Source organism: Dipodomys merriami, unplaced genomic scaffold (genome assembly GCF_024711535.1).
Source record: "Dipodomys merriami isolate MVZ:Mamm:240054 unplaced genomic scaffold, mDipMer1.0.p SCAF_59, whole genome shotgun sequence".
In the NCBI taxonomy this organism is placed as follows: domain Eukaryota; kingdom Metazoa; phylum Chordata; class Mammalia; order Rodentia; family Heteromyidae; genus Dipodomys; species Dipodomys merriami.
In genome coordinates, this window is record NW_027206168.1 from 6,098,159 (window position 1) to 6,110,379 (window position 12,221).

Consider the following 12,221-nt stretch of genomic DNA (forward strand, 5'->3'; position numbering starts at 1 on the left):
ATACTCTTTTATCAGCCAAATCCCAGGATGCAATAAGTGGCTCTCTGTATTGGGCCAGAGATGGTAAGGACATGAAGGCTAGCAAGCTCCCTTCTGCCCTAATTCCCAGAACCAAATCCCACTGGAAAGCTATTTCACTTTAGAGCACTTCTTACTATTAAAACAATTATTTATATTGAGCCAAAATCTGTGATGCTTTTTTTCCCCCAGAATACTTTGTTGGACTATTTATATATTTAACAGGATTATTTTTACACTTTATCTTGATACCAAAAGAGAAATTCTCTGACACATTAAGATAGCAAGTGCTAAAATCATTTGGTTGTCTACAGTTTTCATTTGTCAGGATGTTCTACACTATTAAAAGATTGGCTGAAGCCGATTATTTCTGGAAGACTGGCTGAGGGAGATGCAGTCTACCCAATCCTTCCAGTCTCTGCTTTCCAAATATATTCACACAAACACTTTTAGAAAAATCTAACAAATAAGGCAAAATAACTTCAATTTTTGTTATTTATCCACTAAAAGTTGAATGAAGGAGGACGGCACTTGCTTGTTAGCATGCATGAGGCCTTGAGTTCAATCACAAGCACCAAAAAATAAACAAACAGGAGGCATGATGGCAAAGTTGTGCAGGCTCAGGGGTATGGGGCCTTTTGCACAGAACTCCACTTCAAGAGAGCACACAGAGCTTTACACCTAACAAGAAAATTCAGAATTTAAGTGTCTCCAAGAGAAAAAAAAAATACACAGAGGAATTTAAGCAGGCAATAGCCTAAGAGCTTTCCTGATTTCTTTGCATCTTTTTTTTTTTTTTTTTTGGTCCAGTCATGGGGCCTGAACTCTGGGCCTGGGCGCTGTTCCTCAGCTCTTCAGCTCAAGGCTAGCGCTCTACCACTTGAGTCACAGCACCACTTCCGGCTTTTTTCTTTTTGCTTATGTGGTGCTGAGGAATCGAACCCAGGGCTTCATGCATGCAAGGCAAGAGCTCTACCACTGAGCCAACTTCCCAGCCCTTTCCTGATTTCTTTTATGTTCCTTCCCCCCACCCCACTCCCACCCCAACCCTACTCTCCAGTGGCTCAAGCCTCACCAGCAGACAGCAACAATATATGTGTAAGTCTTGGAATTGGAAAACACAGCCACAGCAGCATGCACCAGGTCCACCTCTCTCAGAGACAAAGCATTGACACAGGTTGCTACGAATTCAGTGGGGGAGTTCTGGACACTCAGTACCCTACCACCCAGGCAACACCACCAGAGTGGGCCCCAATTACCGGTTGTCATGTCTGCACCTGGGTCCCCCATGAACAATACTCAAAAACAATCCACGCCTCTCTGTGCAGGGCCCTGATGCTGACCACAGCAACAACAGTACCCCATAAACCACCTGTACCTCTCTGCCCTGAACACTGCTGCTGGCCACAGCACCAGGCAGGGAGACTTTAATACCCCACTCTCACTAAAGGACAGGTCAATCAAACAAGATCAGCAAAGAAGCCTGGTCCAAATTAAATGTTATCATAACCCAAATGAACTTAATAGACATCCACAGAATATTTCATGCAACAACCACAAATTCAGATGCTTTTGGGCAGTCTATGGAACTTCTCTAAAACTGATCATATTCTAGGACAGCCAACAAGCCTGAGCAAATACAGTAAGACTGAGATAATTTCCTGTATCTTATCTGATCACAATGGAATTAAACTAGAATTCTGCAGCAAAAGATACTACAGAAAACACTCAAACACAGGAAGACTGAACACCATACTGTTAAATAACAACAGGTGGGTCATTGAAGAAATAAAAGAGAAAATTAGAAAGTTTCTACAATTCAATGAAAATGAAAATACATCATGCCAGCACCTCTGAGACAGAGTAAAAGCGGTATTGAGTGGAAAAATCATAGCTCTAAGTGCATATATAAAGAAAATAGAAAGAGCAAAGTAAATAACCTCATGACACAACTGAAACTTCTAGAAAAACAGGAACAAACCAAACCCAAAACTACTAGACAGAGAGAGACAGAGATACAGAGACAGAGACAGAGACTGAGAATGTATGTGTAAAGGTTAGGGCAAATCAATGAATTGGAGACTAAAAAGAAAAAAACTATACATAAAAATCAATGAAACAAAAAGCTATTTCTTTGAAAAAAATCAGTAAGATTGACAGACCCCCTCACTAAGATGATGAACAAAAATGAAGAGACTCAAATCAACAAGATTAGAAATACTAAAGGAAACATCACAACAAATATCCAAGAAATTCAAAACATTATGAGGACTGTTTTCAAAAAGATAGACAATCTAGCAGATAGAATAAATCTTAAGTGACATGCAAGCTGCCTAGGCTGAATCCAGAATATATAAACCACTGAAACAGAGACCCATAACAAGCAATAAGATTGAGTCTTCCAACAAGGAAAAGTCCAGATCCAGATGGATTAGCAGCTGACTTCTGTAAGACCTTTAAAGATGAACTAACAACACGATTACTCCTTAAACTTTTCCATGAATACAATTAAGGATCATTACCAAACATTTTATGAAATCAGCATTACTCTTATCACAAAACCAGGTAAGGACCCCAAAATAAAAAAGAACTACAGGGCTGGGTATGTGGCTTAGTGGTAGAGTGCTTGCCTGGCATGCATGAAGCCCTGGGTTCAATTCCTTAGTTCCACATAAACAGAAAAAGCCAGAGGTGGTGTGGCTCAAGTGGTAGAGTGCTAACCTTGAGCAAAAGAAGCTCAGGGCCTAGGCCTTGAGTTCAACCCCTAGCACTGGCAAAATGAAAAACAAAAACCCTATAGACCAATCATTCTAATGAACATAGACATAAAGCTCCTTATTAAAATACTTTCCAAAAAATTCAACAACTAATCAAAAAAAGTTATACACTATGATTAAGTGGGTTTTATACCAGAGATGCAAGGCTGGTTTAATATATGGAAACCAATAAACATAATAAACCATATTAATAGAGCCAAAGACAAGAATCACATGATCATTTCAATAGATGCAGAAAAAGCCTTAAATGAAATTCAACATCCATTCATGTTAAAAGCACTGGAGAAGCTAGGAATAGAAGGAACATACCTCAACATAATAAAGGCTATATATGACAGACCTAAGCCAACATCATATGAAATGGTAAAAAACTAAAACCATTTCCTCTAAAATCAGGAATAAGGCAAGGATGTCCACTCTCACTACTCCTTTTCAATGTAATTCTGGAACTCCTAGCCAGAGCAGTAAGGCAAAGACTTAAAAGGGATTCTCATAGGGAAAGGAGAAGTCAAACTATCCTTATTTGCAGATGACATAATCTTATATCTATAGGAACCAGGAGACTTCACCCCAAGTTCCTAGAGCTGATGAATAACTCTGGCAATGTACCAGGATATAAACTCCACCCACAAAAATCAGTAGCCTTTCTATATAACAACAATGTTCAAACAGAGAGGAAAATTAGGAAAACAATTCCATTTACAATAGCCTCAAAAGCATTAAATATTTAGGAATAAACCCAATCAAGGAAGCAAAAAGACCTCTATAATAGAAACTATAAAAATCTGAAAAAAAAGGAAGTGGTGCTGTAGCTCAAGTGGTAGAGAGCTAGCCTTGAGCTGAAGAGCTATGGGACAGCACTCAGACCCAGAGTTCAAGCACCACAACCAACAACAACAAAAAAAAAATCTGAAAAAAATAGAAAACAACATCAGGAAATAGAAAGATTTTCCCATGTTCATGGACAAACAGAAGTAATATTGTGAACATGGCCATACTGCCAAAGGTGATACACAAATTTGATGCAATCTTCATCAAAATCCCAATGAGACAGAGAGAACAATCCAAAAATTTGTATGGAACAACAAAATTACCTTGTGTAGCCAAAGCAATTTTAGGCAAAAAAAAAGCAGTGCTGGTAGTATCATAATCCTAGACCTAAACTCTACTACAGAGCTACAAAAACAAGTCCAAAAATCAATGGAACAGACTAGAAGACCCAGGGGGAAAAAGTGACACTCTCAGTTACCTGGTATTTGACAAGGGAACCAAAAAATACAGTGGAAACAAAAATATAGCCTCTTCAATAATCAACGTTGGGAAAACTGGACATCAATATGTAGAAAACTAAAATTGAATCCCTGTTTGTCACCATACACAAATATCAACTCAAAGTGGATTAAAGACCCCAATGCCAGACCTAAAACTGAAACTACTACAAGAAGGAATAGGAGAAACATTAGAACTCATAAGCTTAGGCAGAAACTTTTTGAAGAGTCTCAGGGGCATGACAGATAGGAGAGAACTGACAAATGGGATTACATCAAAATAAAGTTTCTGCACAGTAAAGGACATAGTTACTAAACTAGAAAGATAGCCAAAAGACTGGGGAAGATCTTTACAAGTGATGCATGTGAAAAAGGCCTAATATACAAAATATACAAGGAGCTCAAGAAATTAACTCCCCTCAAAACTAATAAACCAATCAATAAATGGGCAAAGGAGCTTTAAAGAGAGTTCTCAGAAGAAAGAATGGCAAATGGCCATAAAGGAAATGCAAATCAAAACAAGTTGGAGATTCTATCTCACCCCAGTCTGATTGACTAATATAAAAAACTCAACCAACAACAAATGTTGGTGGGGATGCAGGAAAAAAGGAACCCTACTGCACTTTTAGTGGGAATGTGTAAACTAGTATAACCACATTGGAAGGCAGTTTGGAGGTTCCTCAGAAAACTAAACATGAAACTTCCCTATGACCTAGCCACACCAGTCTTGGGCACCTACCCAGGTCATTACAAGCCAGGATATGCTAAAGACACCTGCATATCCATGTTCACTGCTACACAATTCACAACAGCCAAGTTATGGGAACAGCCCAGATGCCCTATAACAGATGAGTGGGCCAATATAATGTGCATATATTTACAATAGAATTTTACTCAACCATTAGCAAGAATAAGATTGTCATTTGAAGGGAAATGGATGGACCTAGACCAAATTATGCCAAGTGAGACAAACAGCACATGTTTTCTCTCAGATGTAGAAGCTAGAGCTAAACTATAATTGGATAGAATAACCTATACAGGAGTCTAGGCATCCACACACAGACTAAAGGACACTCTTAGGAGAGGAACCCAAAGGCATAACTTAAGTTGTAATTTATTTGAACTACTATTTATCGGAATGAATTCTAAAAAATGGAAACATGCTTCTGGTTGTTCTTGCTTTTAGGTTTTTCTTTTCAGGGTAGGCAAGTGGGGGGGGCACAGAAATGGAGGAAAGGTAAACAAATGCAGTGGTGGTAACTTGTGGGCAGGGACAGGAGGGGGAAACTGGAGGGAAAGTAAAGGAAGAGGTGGCATTGTCTAAAAAAGAACTGTATTTATTACCTGACTTATGAAATGGTAACTCCTATGTTTAACCCCTTAATAATAAAATTTTATTAAAAACAAGTCAATAAGCCTAATTTAAAGAAGCAAAGTACTGATGTAGTCTCATAGGAACTTATAAGTTGAATTATTTCTGTTCTTATTTGGGCTGCCCAGTGGAGAGAAGACCCACTCTCATATGCCTAAGAAATGTCAGGAATTGAGTTAGGGAGTGGTTTCAACTGCTCACCTTGCAAAGATTCTGATGAAACAGACTTGCAGAACAGCCTTGTGAAAGACACTTAAAGGCTGATATAAAGGTGGCCTGCCAATAGGTGTCACTGCAAACTACAATGAGTCCACAACAAGGCAAGAACAGATACCAAAAGTATTTACATATCTTTATAGAAGTTTGCCATGGTTGTGACATTTTATTACCCTTTAAAAGTACTAGTGAAAATTCAGATAAATAAAATAAACCTCACCAATAGAGTTCGAGAAGCTCCATTCTTAAGATCCTGGGGCTATGACCAAAAATGATTCTACCAAGGGCAGTGTCTGGGGACCTGTGCTGACAAATTATACAAGAGGTGTGAGCTAAACCACTTTGCCATCCCATGAGAAATGTCATCCCATGGGTAAAGTCTGGGTATACCCTGTGTGAATCCAGAGATTTAGGTTGGGAGGCATGGTGGCCAGAGTTTTCATTCCTTATATATTTGCCTCCAATAACACCTGGGTGGATCCCAGCCTACATGGAAAGTTCTAGAAATACTCTAGGTTCCACAACTCAAGTGCTCTAAAGAGTTCCCAGAAAGTCTAAGGGATAAAGTAGTACCATCTGAAATAAATGAGGGTGAGCTCAAAGTTCTCAAATTTATTGTACATAAGACTTAACAGTATAGCTTATAAAATGCAAATTCCTGAACCATGTTTCTGGTTTCTACTCCATAGCTCTGAAGATGGGACTAAGAATCCACATTTTTATGTCCATTCCAAAATGACTGTAATGCAAGGTCATACAACAAATCTTGGTTGAAAATAAAATCACACTGATTCAGGACAGAGGAAGAGCTCAAAGAGTATAATTTTAGCATGAGGCCCTGAGTTTGAATGCCAGCACCAAACGAACATTGCTTTATTAGGGTACAGAAACATAAGCACTTAGACCAATGTGTTCTGAAGAGTATCTATATCAAGATGGGCTCTTAGTCAGGTAGGACTATTCTGGAATCACAGACAGTAAAGGGAGGAAATTTTCCTTCTTTTGGTTCAGACTGAAGAGTTCAGTTGAGAAGTACCCAGGGACAGAGAACAAAACAGAGTTATTTCCGTATCAACCAGTATTAATCTATCTGGCTGTCTTCCCAAAGAAGACTATGCAGACACATCTTTGTATTCCTCCAAGAGGCTATCCTGAGAACTGTAGAAGGCACATTCCCATCTACAGGTTACAGCAAGGACAGGCTGAACTCACATATGAACTCACATTAAAAAAAAATAAACTAGGGGCTGGGAAGGTGGCTCAGTGGTAGAGCGCTTGCTTTGCATGCATGAGGCCCAGGGTTCGATTCCTCAGCACCACATAAGCAAAAGAAAAAAGCCGGAAGTGGTGCTATGGCTCAAGTGGTAGAATGCTAGCCTTGAGCTGACGAGCTGAGGGACAGCGTCCAGGCCTCTGGCACCACGACTGGACCCAAAAATAAATAAATAAATAAACTAGGCCAACCATCTCGATTGGGATAAACAGGGAGATCTCAAGCTGGTTACCAGTAGCTCACAGCTCAAAGTATTATGTCCTAACAAGAAAGACTGGGAAGCCATGCCATTAAGTGGATGCTGGTCAGTGAAGAGTGTGCAAACAGGTTCAGAGAGACAAATGGAAATGTTGAGACAAAAGGAATGTTGAGGAATAGAGACAAAAGGAATGTTAAGAAATGAGAAAAATGCAAAAAATGCAAAAAACCTGCTTAAGAACATGAGGTAAAAGCAGATCACAAATGTTCTCCAGCTCAAGTAATATGTAACCTCATTTGACAAACTTAACAAACTTAGGAGTATCTCTCTTCCTGTCACTCAAATACCCATAATCAGTGAAAGGGAAACAGGATTAAGTGAGCTCCTTTTGTATGCAATGTACTTGCTGAGTATTTATTGCATTTTCTCCTTTACATCCAAAACTACACTAAAAATCTGCATTTTAGTACCAGCCACTTCTGTTACATAATTTTTACATTAGAATTTAGTAAAACTAATGGGATATCCAGCCCTGCAAAATATGGTAGCTAAGAGACAGCTACATTTTGTTATTAAGCATTAAAAATGTGGTCAGTACAAAGGTCTCCTACCTTGAAGAGAGCTAAAATGGTTAGAATTGACGTGGGAGACAACAACCCAGACATCCTTACTTGGTAGCAGAAAGCTCTGACAATTTCAGTTCAGTTCTGCTTCAGTCCAGGAGAAAAGCCAGTTGGATAACGCATTCCCTCTAAGTACAACAGGGTAAGCAGAGGAGTATAGGAGGAGGATCATCTGGGAAGCAGGAGACCAGGAATGGATCATACTGAGGAAGTAGATAGTATATAGCCAGGCTTCAAAAAAGCATGAAAGAGATTGTGAAAATGGGGCAAGCTGGGAGAAAGGATAGGGAATCACTGGAGATGATTTCTAAACCAGGAAAGAATGGGAACAGAGCAGTGGAGGCAGGAAAGGAACTGGGAAGTGATGCAATGTTCACTGCTACAGACTGACCATCTACTTTCTGAGTCCCCGAATCAGTGTTCACTGGTTATCAGCAGCACAGGAAGGTCTATAGGGCAGCAGCCTGACAGAACCACTTACGTTCTCCAGGTGACCACAGTTGTATGATGGCGGCTAGGAAAATTGGCTTGTACAACTATACTCCTATCCAGCTAGAGCAAGTCTTGCCCTGCCCCCAACCAAACTGGACAAGGTTGTATGGGGGAGGGGCTGTAGTAGCAGCTCTCATCATGATTCCACCCATTCTTCCTGGATCACAAGATTCTGGCCACACCCCTGCTTTTTCATGTTTCTGACCAATGAGATAAAATAGCTGAGGCCACGCCCATATTCCATTGCCTCATAGCACTGGTGTTCCCCTCTATTGGCTTACACCACTACCAGCAGTTGAGGGAGGTAGAGGTGCTGAATGGTGAGAGAATTGAGATGATTTTGGAGCTACAGTAGGAAACAGACATAGTTGGTAGTTGAGAGAACAGAGGTAGGTTTAGAGAGCCTGGGAATGTGGCCCCCTCTTCCCTGTCCCAGTGCTGGGATGCCTGAGCAAGCAAGATGAAAAAGGTTAGCTGCAAGAAAAAAAGCTACTGCAAGAATATCTACAGTGGAATTGTCCTGACAGACCTGCAGAATCCAAGAAAAAAAAAAAAAGAAAATTAAAAAGGGAGGTAACCCTAAGACAAACATTGCTGGGGACTGTAATTCAACCAAGAATGAGGCCAAAGACCAAACTCGCCCTGAGCCTCCCCCTCCACTGCACACAGCAGAGCTGCCAAGGTCAAGCGTGTCACAGGTTCCAACAATATTAAGGATAGGGAAAGGTGCTACCAACACCTGATGCTTGCCCTGGACTCCAGCAGAGTACAAACTGAAGCAGGAAAAGAAACACCTGCAGGATCAACAGGGAAAGAGGAATGAGAAGAGGGCGTGTGTGCAGGATGCACTGAAAATAGACCTGGAGCTCTTCAAGCTATCAATACAGATGTTGGTTTCAGAAAAATTCGATTTACAATCTGCCCTGGCCTATGTGCAGCAGGTGGCCAATGAAAGAGAACTGAAGCATAAAGGTCTTGCCAGCCACCTGCAGGCTTCACAGCAGTGCACTACAGAGCTGGAGATGACATTGTCTGCAGTCTCCACATGCACAATCAGACAAGAACAATTTAGAGCTCATTAAAGACCTCAATGATGTGAAGCTACATCTCCAGGAAAAACCCAGAAGCTGATGACCTGGAGGAAGAGAACACTGAGCTACAGGAAAGGCTGGGAGTGCGCTTGACCCAGAAGGCTGACATGAAGATCAAAATTCATGAGTTATGACCATCACTAGAGGAGCAGGCAGAGATTGAAAGCCAACTAGAGAACATGAAAGCTGGAAAGAGACAATTTTGCAAAGGACCTAAAGGTAGAGTTTCACATGGGAGGAGAAGGCCCAGAAGATCTTGGAGCAGATGAGCAAACAGAGGACAAAGAGCAAGGGATGAGGCAGGTGTTGGACGTAAAGACCAACCTGGTCTGAGAAAGAACCTGGCACAACTGTCACTACTGCAGCTCCCTGCAGAACCATCTCAGGCTAAGCAGCAACTACAGGCAGCAACTACCAGTTGCAGGAGTGAAAAGAGCCTGAAAGAACAACTTCATATCCACATACAGGAAAACTAGTGTCTTGGACTCCAGAACCTGGAACAGCAAGAGCAGCTGTGGAGGCTGAAGAAGGCTGAAGAATGGGATCAGCATGAGATACACACCACTGTAAAACCAGGAGTTGAAAGATTAGCTGGATGAGCTGTATCAGGAGAAAGATGAGTGTGTCAACCAGCTGTCCCGGAGAATGAGAACAAGCTGTAGGAGCTGTTATTGTGCCTTACAGGTGAGGGTGCAGTGTGCCAAGACAAGATGCTGGCACCAGGCCAGACCCCTGCTCCTGAGGTCTCCTCAGACCTTACAAAGAATGAAGTTATGGAGGAGCACCAAGGTTGTGAGGAGGTGCAACTTGATGACAAGGACCCCAAGGAAAAGCTGGGGTACCTTGTCCTAAAAGAACCCCACTACAGATCAGAGTGTGCCATTGCTGCCTGATATCCAGCACTACCAAGAACTTGCAGGCTTGGGCAATGAACCTTGCCTCCCTTTCTTCTACAAGACAGATGTAAATGATGAGTATGGGATAACTGATATTTGAAGGCCTGGCAGCTACTGCCACTTCTTTAGAAGTGGACTCTTGCCCTTTTACATGTACTTTGGGACACAGCAGTAGAGTGGCATTCTCTCGGGCCTTAAAATGGGGTGTGGGAAAGCTAGCTACAGGCTAGACAGGGTAGACACAACTGGAAGATGTCCCAAACTCTAGGACATATAACAGTCTACTGATTGCCAAGGAAGGGGTCCATGTGCTGGTCAGTTGTGGGACTTGAACTCAGGGCCCAGGCTCTGTACCTGAGCTCTTCAGCTCAAGGCAAGCACTCTATCACTTTGAGTCACAGCTCCACTCCTGATTTTCTGGTGATTAGCTGAAGAGTCTCATGGACTTTCCTGCCTAGGTTAGCTTTGAACCAGATTTCAGCTTCCTGAGTAGCTAGGATTAGTGGCGTGAGCCACCAGTACCTGACACATTCACACATTTTTAAAAAATCAATTGTACTCTGTACCAGCAACAAGGAATTTTCTTCTATTTTAATGTACAAAAAAAGTAAAAAACTGTGAAATCATGAAAAAAAACAGTTAAAAACTGAAAAAAAAGGTTATTAAACATAATAGTATGGAAAAAAGAAATAATATTAATAGAATAAATGGAGGTATCCTGTAGTGGAAAAATATACATAGCAAAGAAGCGAAGAAATGCAATATAATATACAATTACAGAACATCTATAGTGAGACTATCCATCATCTTAGTTTTTCCCTTATGAATTGTTCAACTGATGTGGCATATTGTTCACAGAATCAAATAAAATATTAAAATTAAAAAGTATATATCCTGTGGGTCAGGCCAAGCCAGCAGTGTTTTTGTTCTCCTGGTAACACAGCTTCCACTGGAAATTTGTGTTGGGTTCCCACCACTGACACTGAGGAATGTAACAAGAAGCAAGCCACAGTGTTGTTATGTTTCTATAGGGATGATTTGACCTGTTCATATTATACCATGTATTTTTTAAGAAGACCTACTGGAGAAACTTTTTTCTGCCTGAAGTATGTGGAAATTTCCTTACACAACTGCTTTTCTTTTATCTTCTGTTTTGTGCTTATACTGGGGCTTGAACTCAGGGACTGGCTGTTGTCCCTAAGCTTTTGTGTTCAAAGCTAGCACTGTACCACTTGAGTCACAGCTCCATTTCCAGCTTTTTGGTGGTTAATTGAAGATAAGGGTCTCAAGGACTTGCTTTGAACCTTGAACTTCAGATCTCAGCCTCCTGAGTAATTAGGATTACAGGTGTGAGCCACCAGTGCCCAGCCCAACTGCTTTTTCTGTTTACATTTTATAATAACACAATTGATTAAAGTTTAAAAAGTTTATTACGCTCTTAAGTTTTAAAGCTGAGTTCAAGTCCCAGTACCTGCATACACACACCAAAAGCAAAATATAGACTATGAACTATCATCATAGCACAACAATTCCTTTTGATTCTCAGCTCCTCAGCTCCTTACTACTCATAGCTTTAGGCCAGACTTGATTTCCTGCCTGTTATCTACTGCAATACTAAGTTTTCATTTAGACCAAACTTCTACTTCCCTAAAAGAAGGTAGGGACACTGAGATCACAAGAAAACTGCAGGAAATGGTCTCTGATCACTTTATTCCTTCCTTCCCAGACTTTTTACACAAATATCTACCCCATCATTGGTGTGCCCCCAACACTGCTCAAATAGGACCTGATTTTACCTACAATCTGTTATGCTCCTTTTAAAGGTTATCTGTATAAAAATTAAAAATAATTTTGCTAGAGGGCCTCCTGAGTAAACAAGGAAAAGATTGTAGACTACCTTGTACTCAGGTATCAGATCTAAGACTGACTGACAGGAACTCCAACTTCCAGGCTGGGCCCTTAGTCAGCCTACATATGAAGTGTGGCCTATAACAGG

At 40.8% G+C, this 12,221-nt stretch overlaps 1 protein-coding gene across 7 annotated transcripts in view; it reads right to left on the minus strand.

Annotated features, from left to right (window-relative positions):
• Positions 1 to 12,221, minus strand: part of Kiaa0753 (KIAA0753 ortholog) — a 70,461-nt gene that overhangs the window by 47,301 nt on the left and 10,939 nt on the right. The window contains exon 1 of one of the 7 annotated variants that reach the window (XM_070001725.1): positions 8,228 to 8,247. The exons of the other annotated variants lie outside the window; for them this stretch is intronic. The gene's annotated coding sequence lies outside the window, so the exon portion shown is untranslated. Of the gene's footprint in view, positions 1 to 8,227; positions 8,248 to 12,221 lie in introns of those variants that run through there. 7 annotated transcript variants of the gene reach the window in all.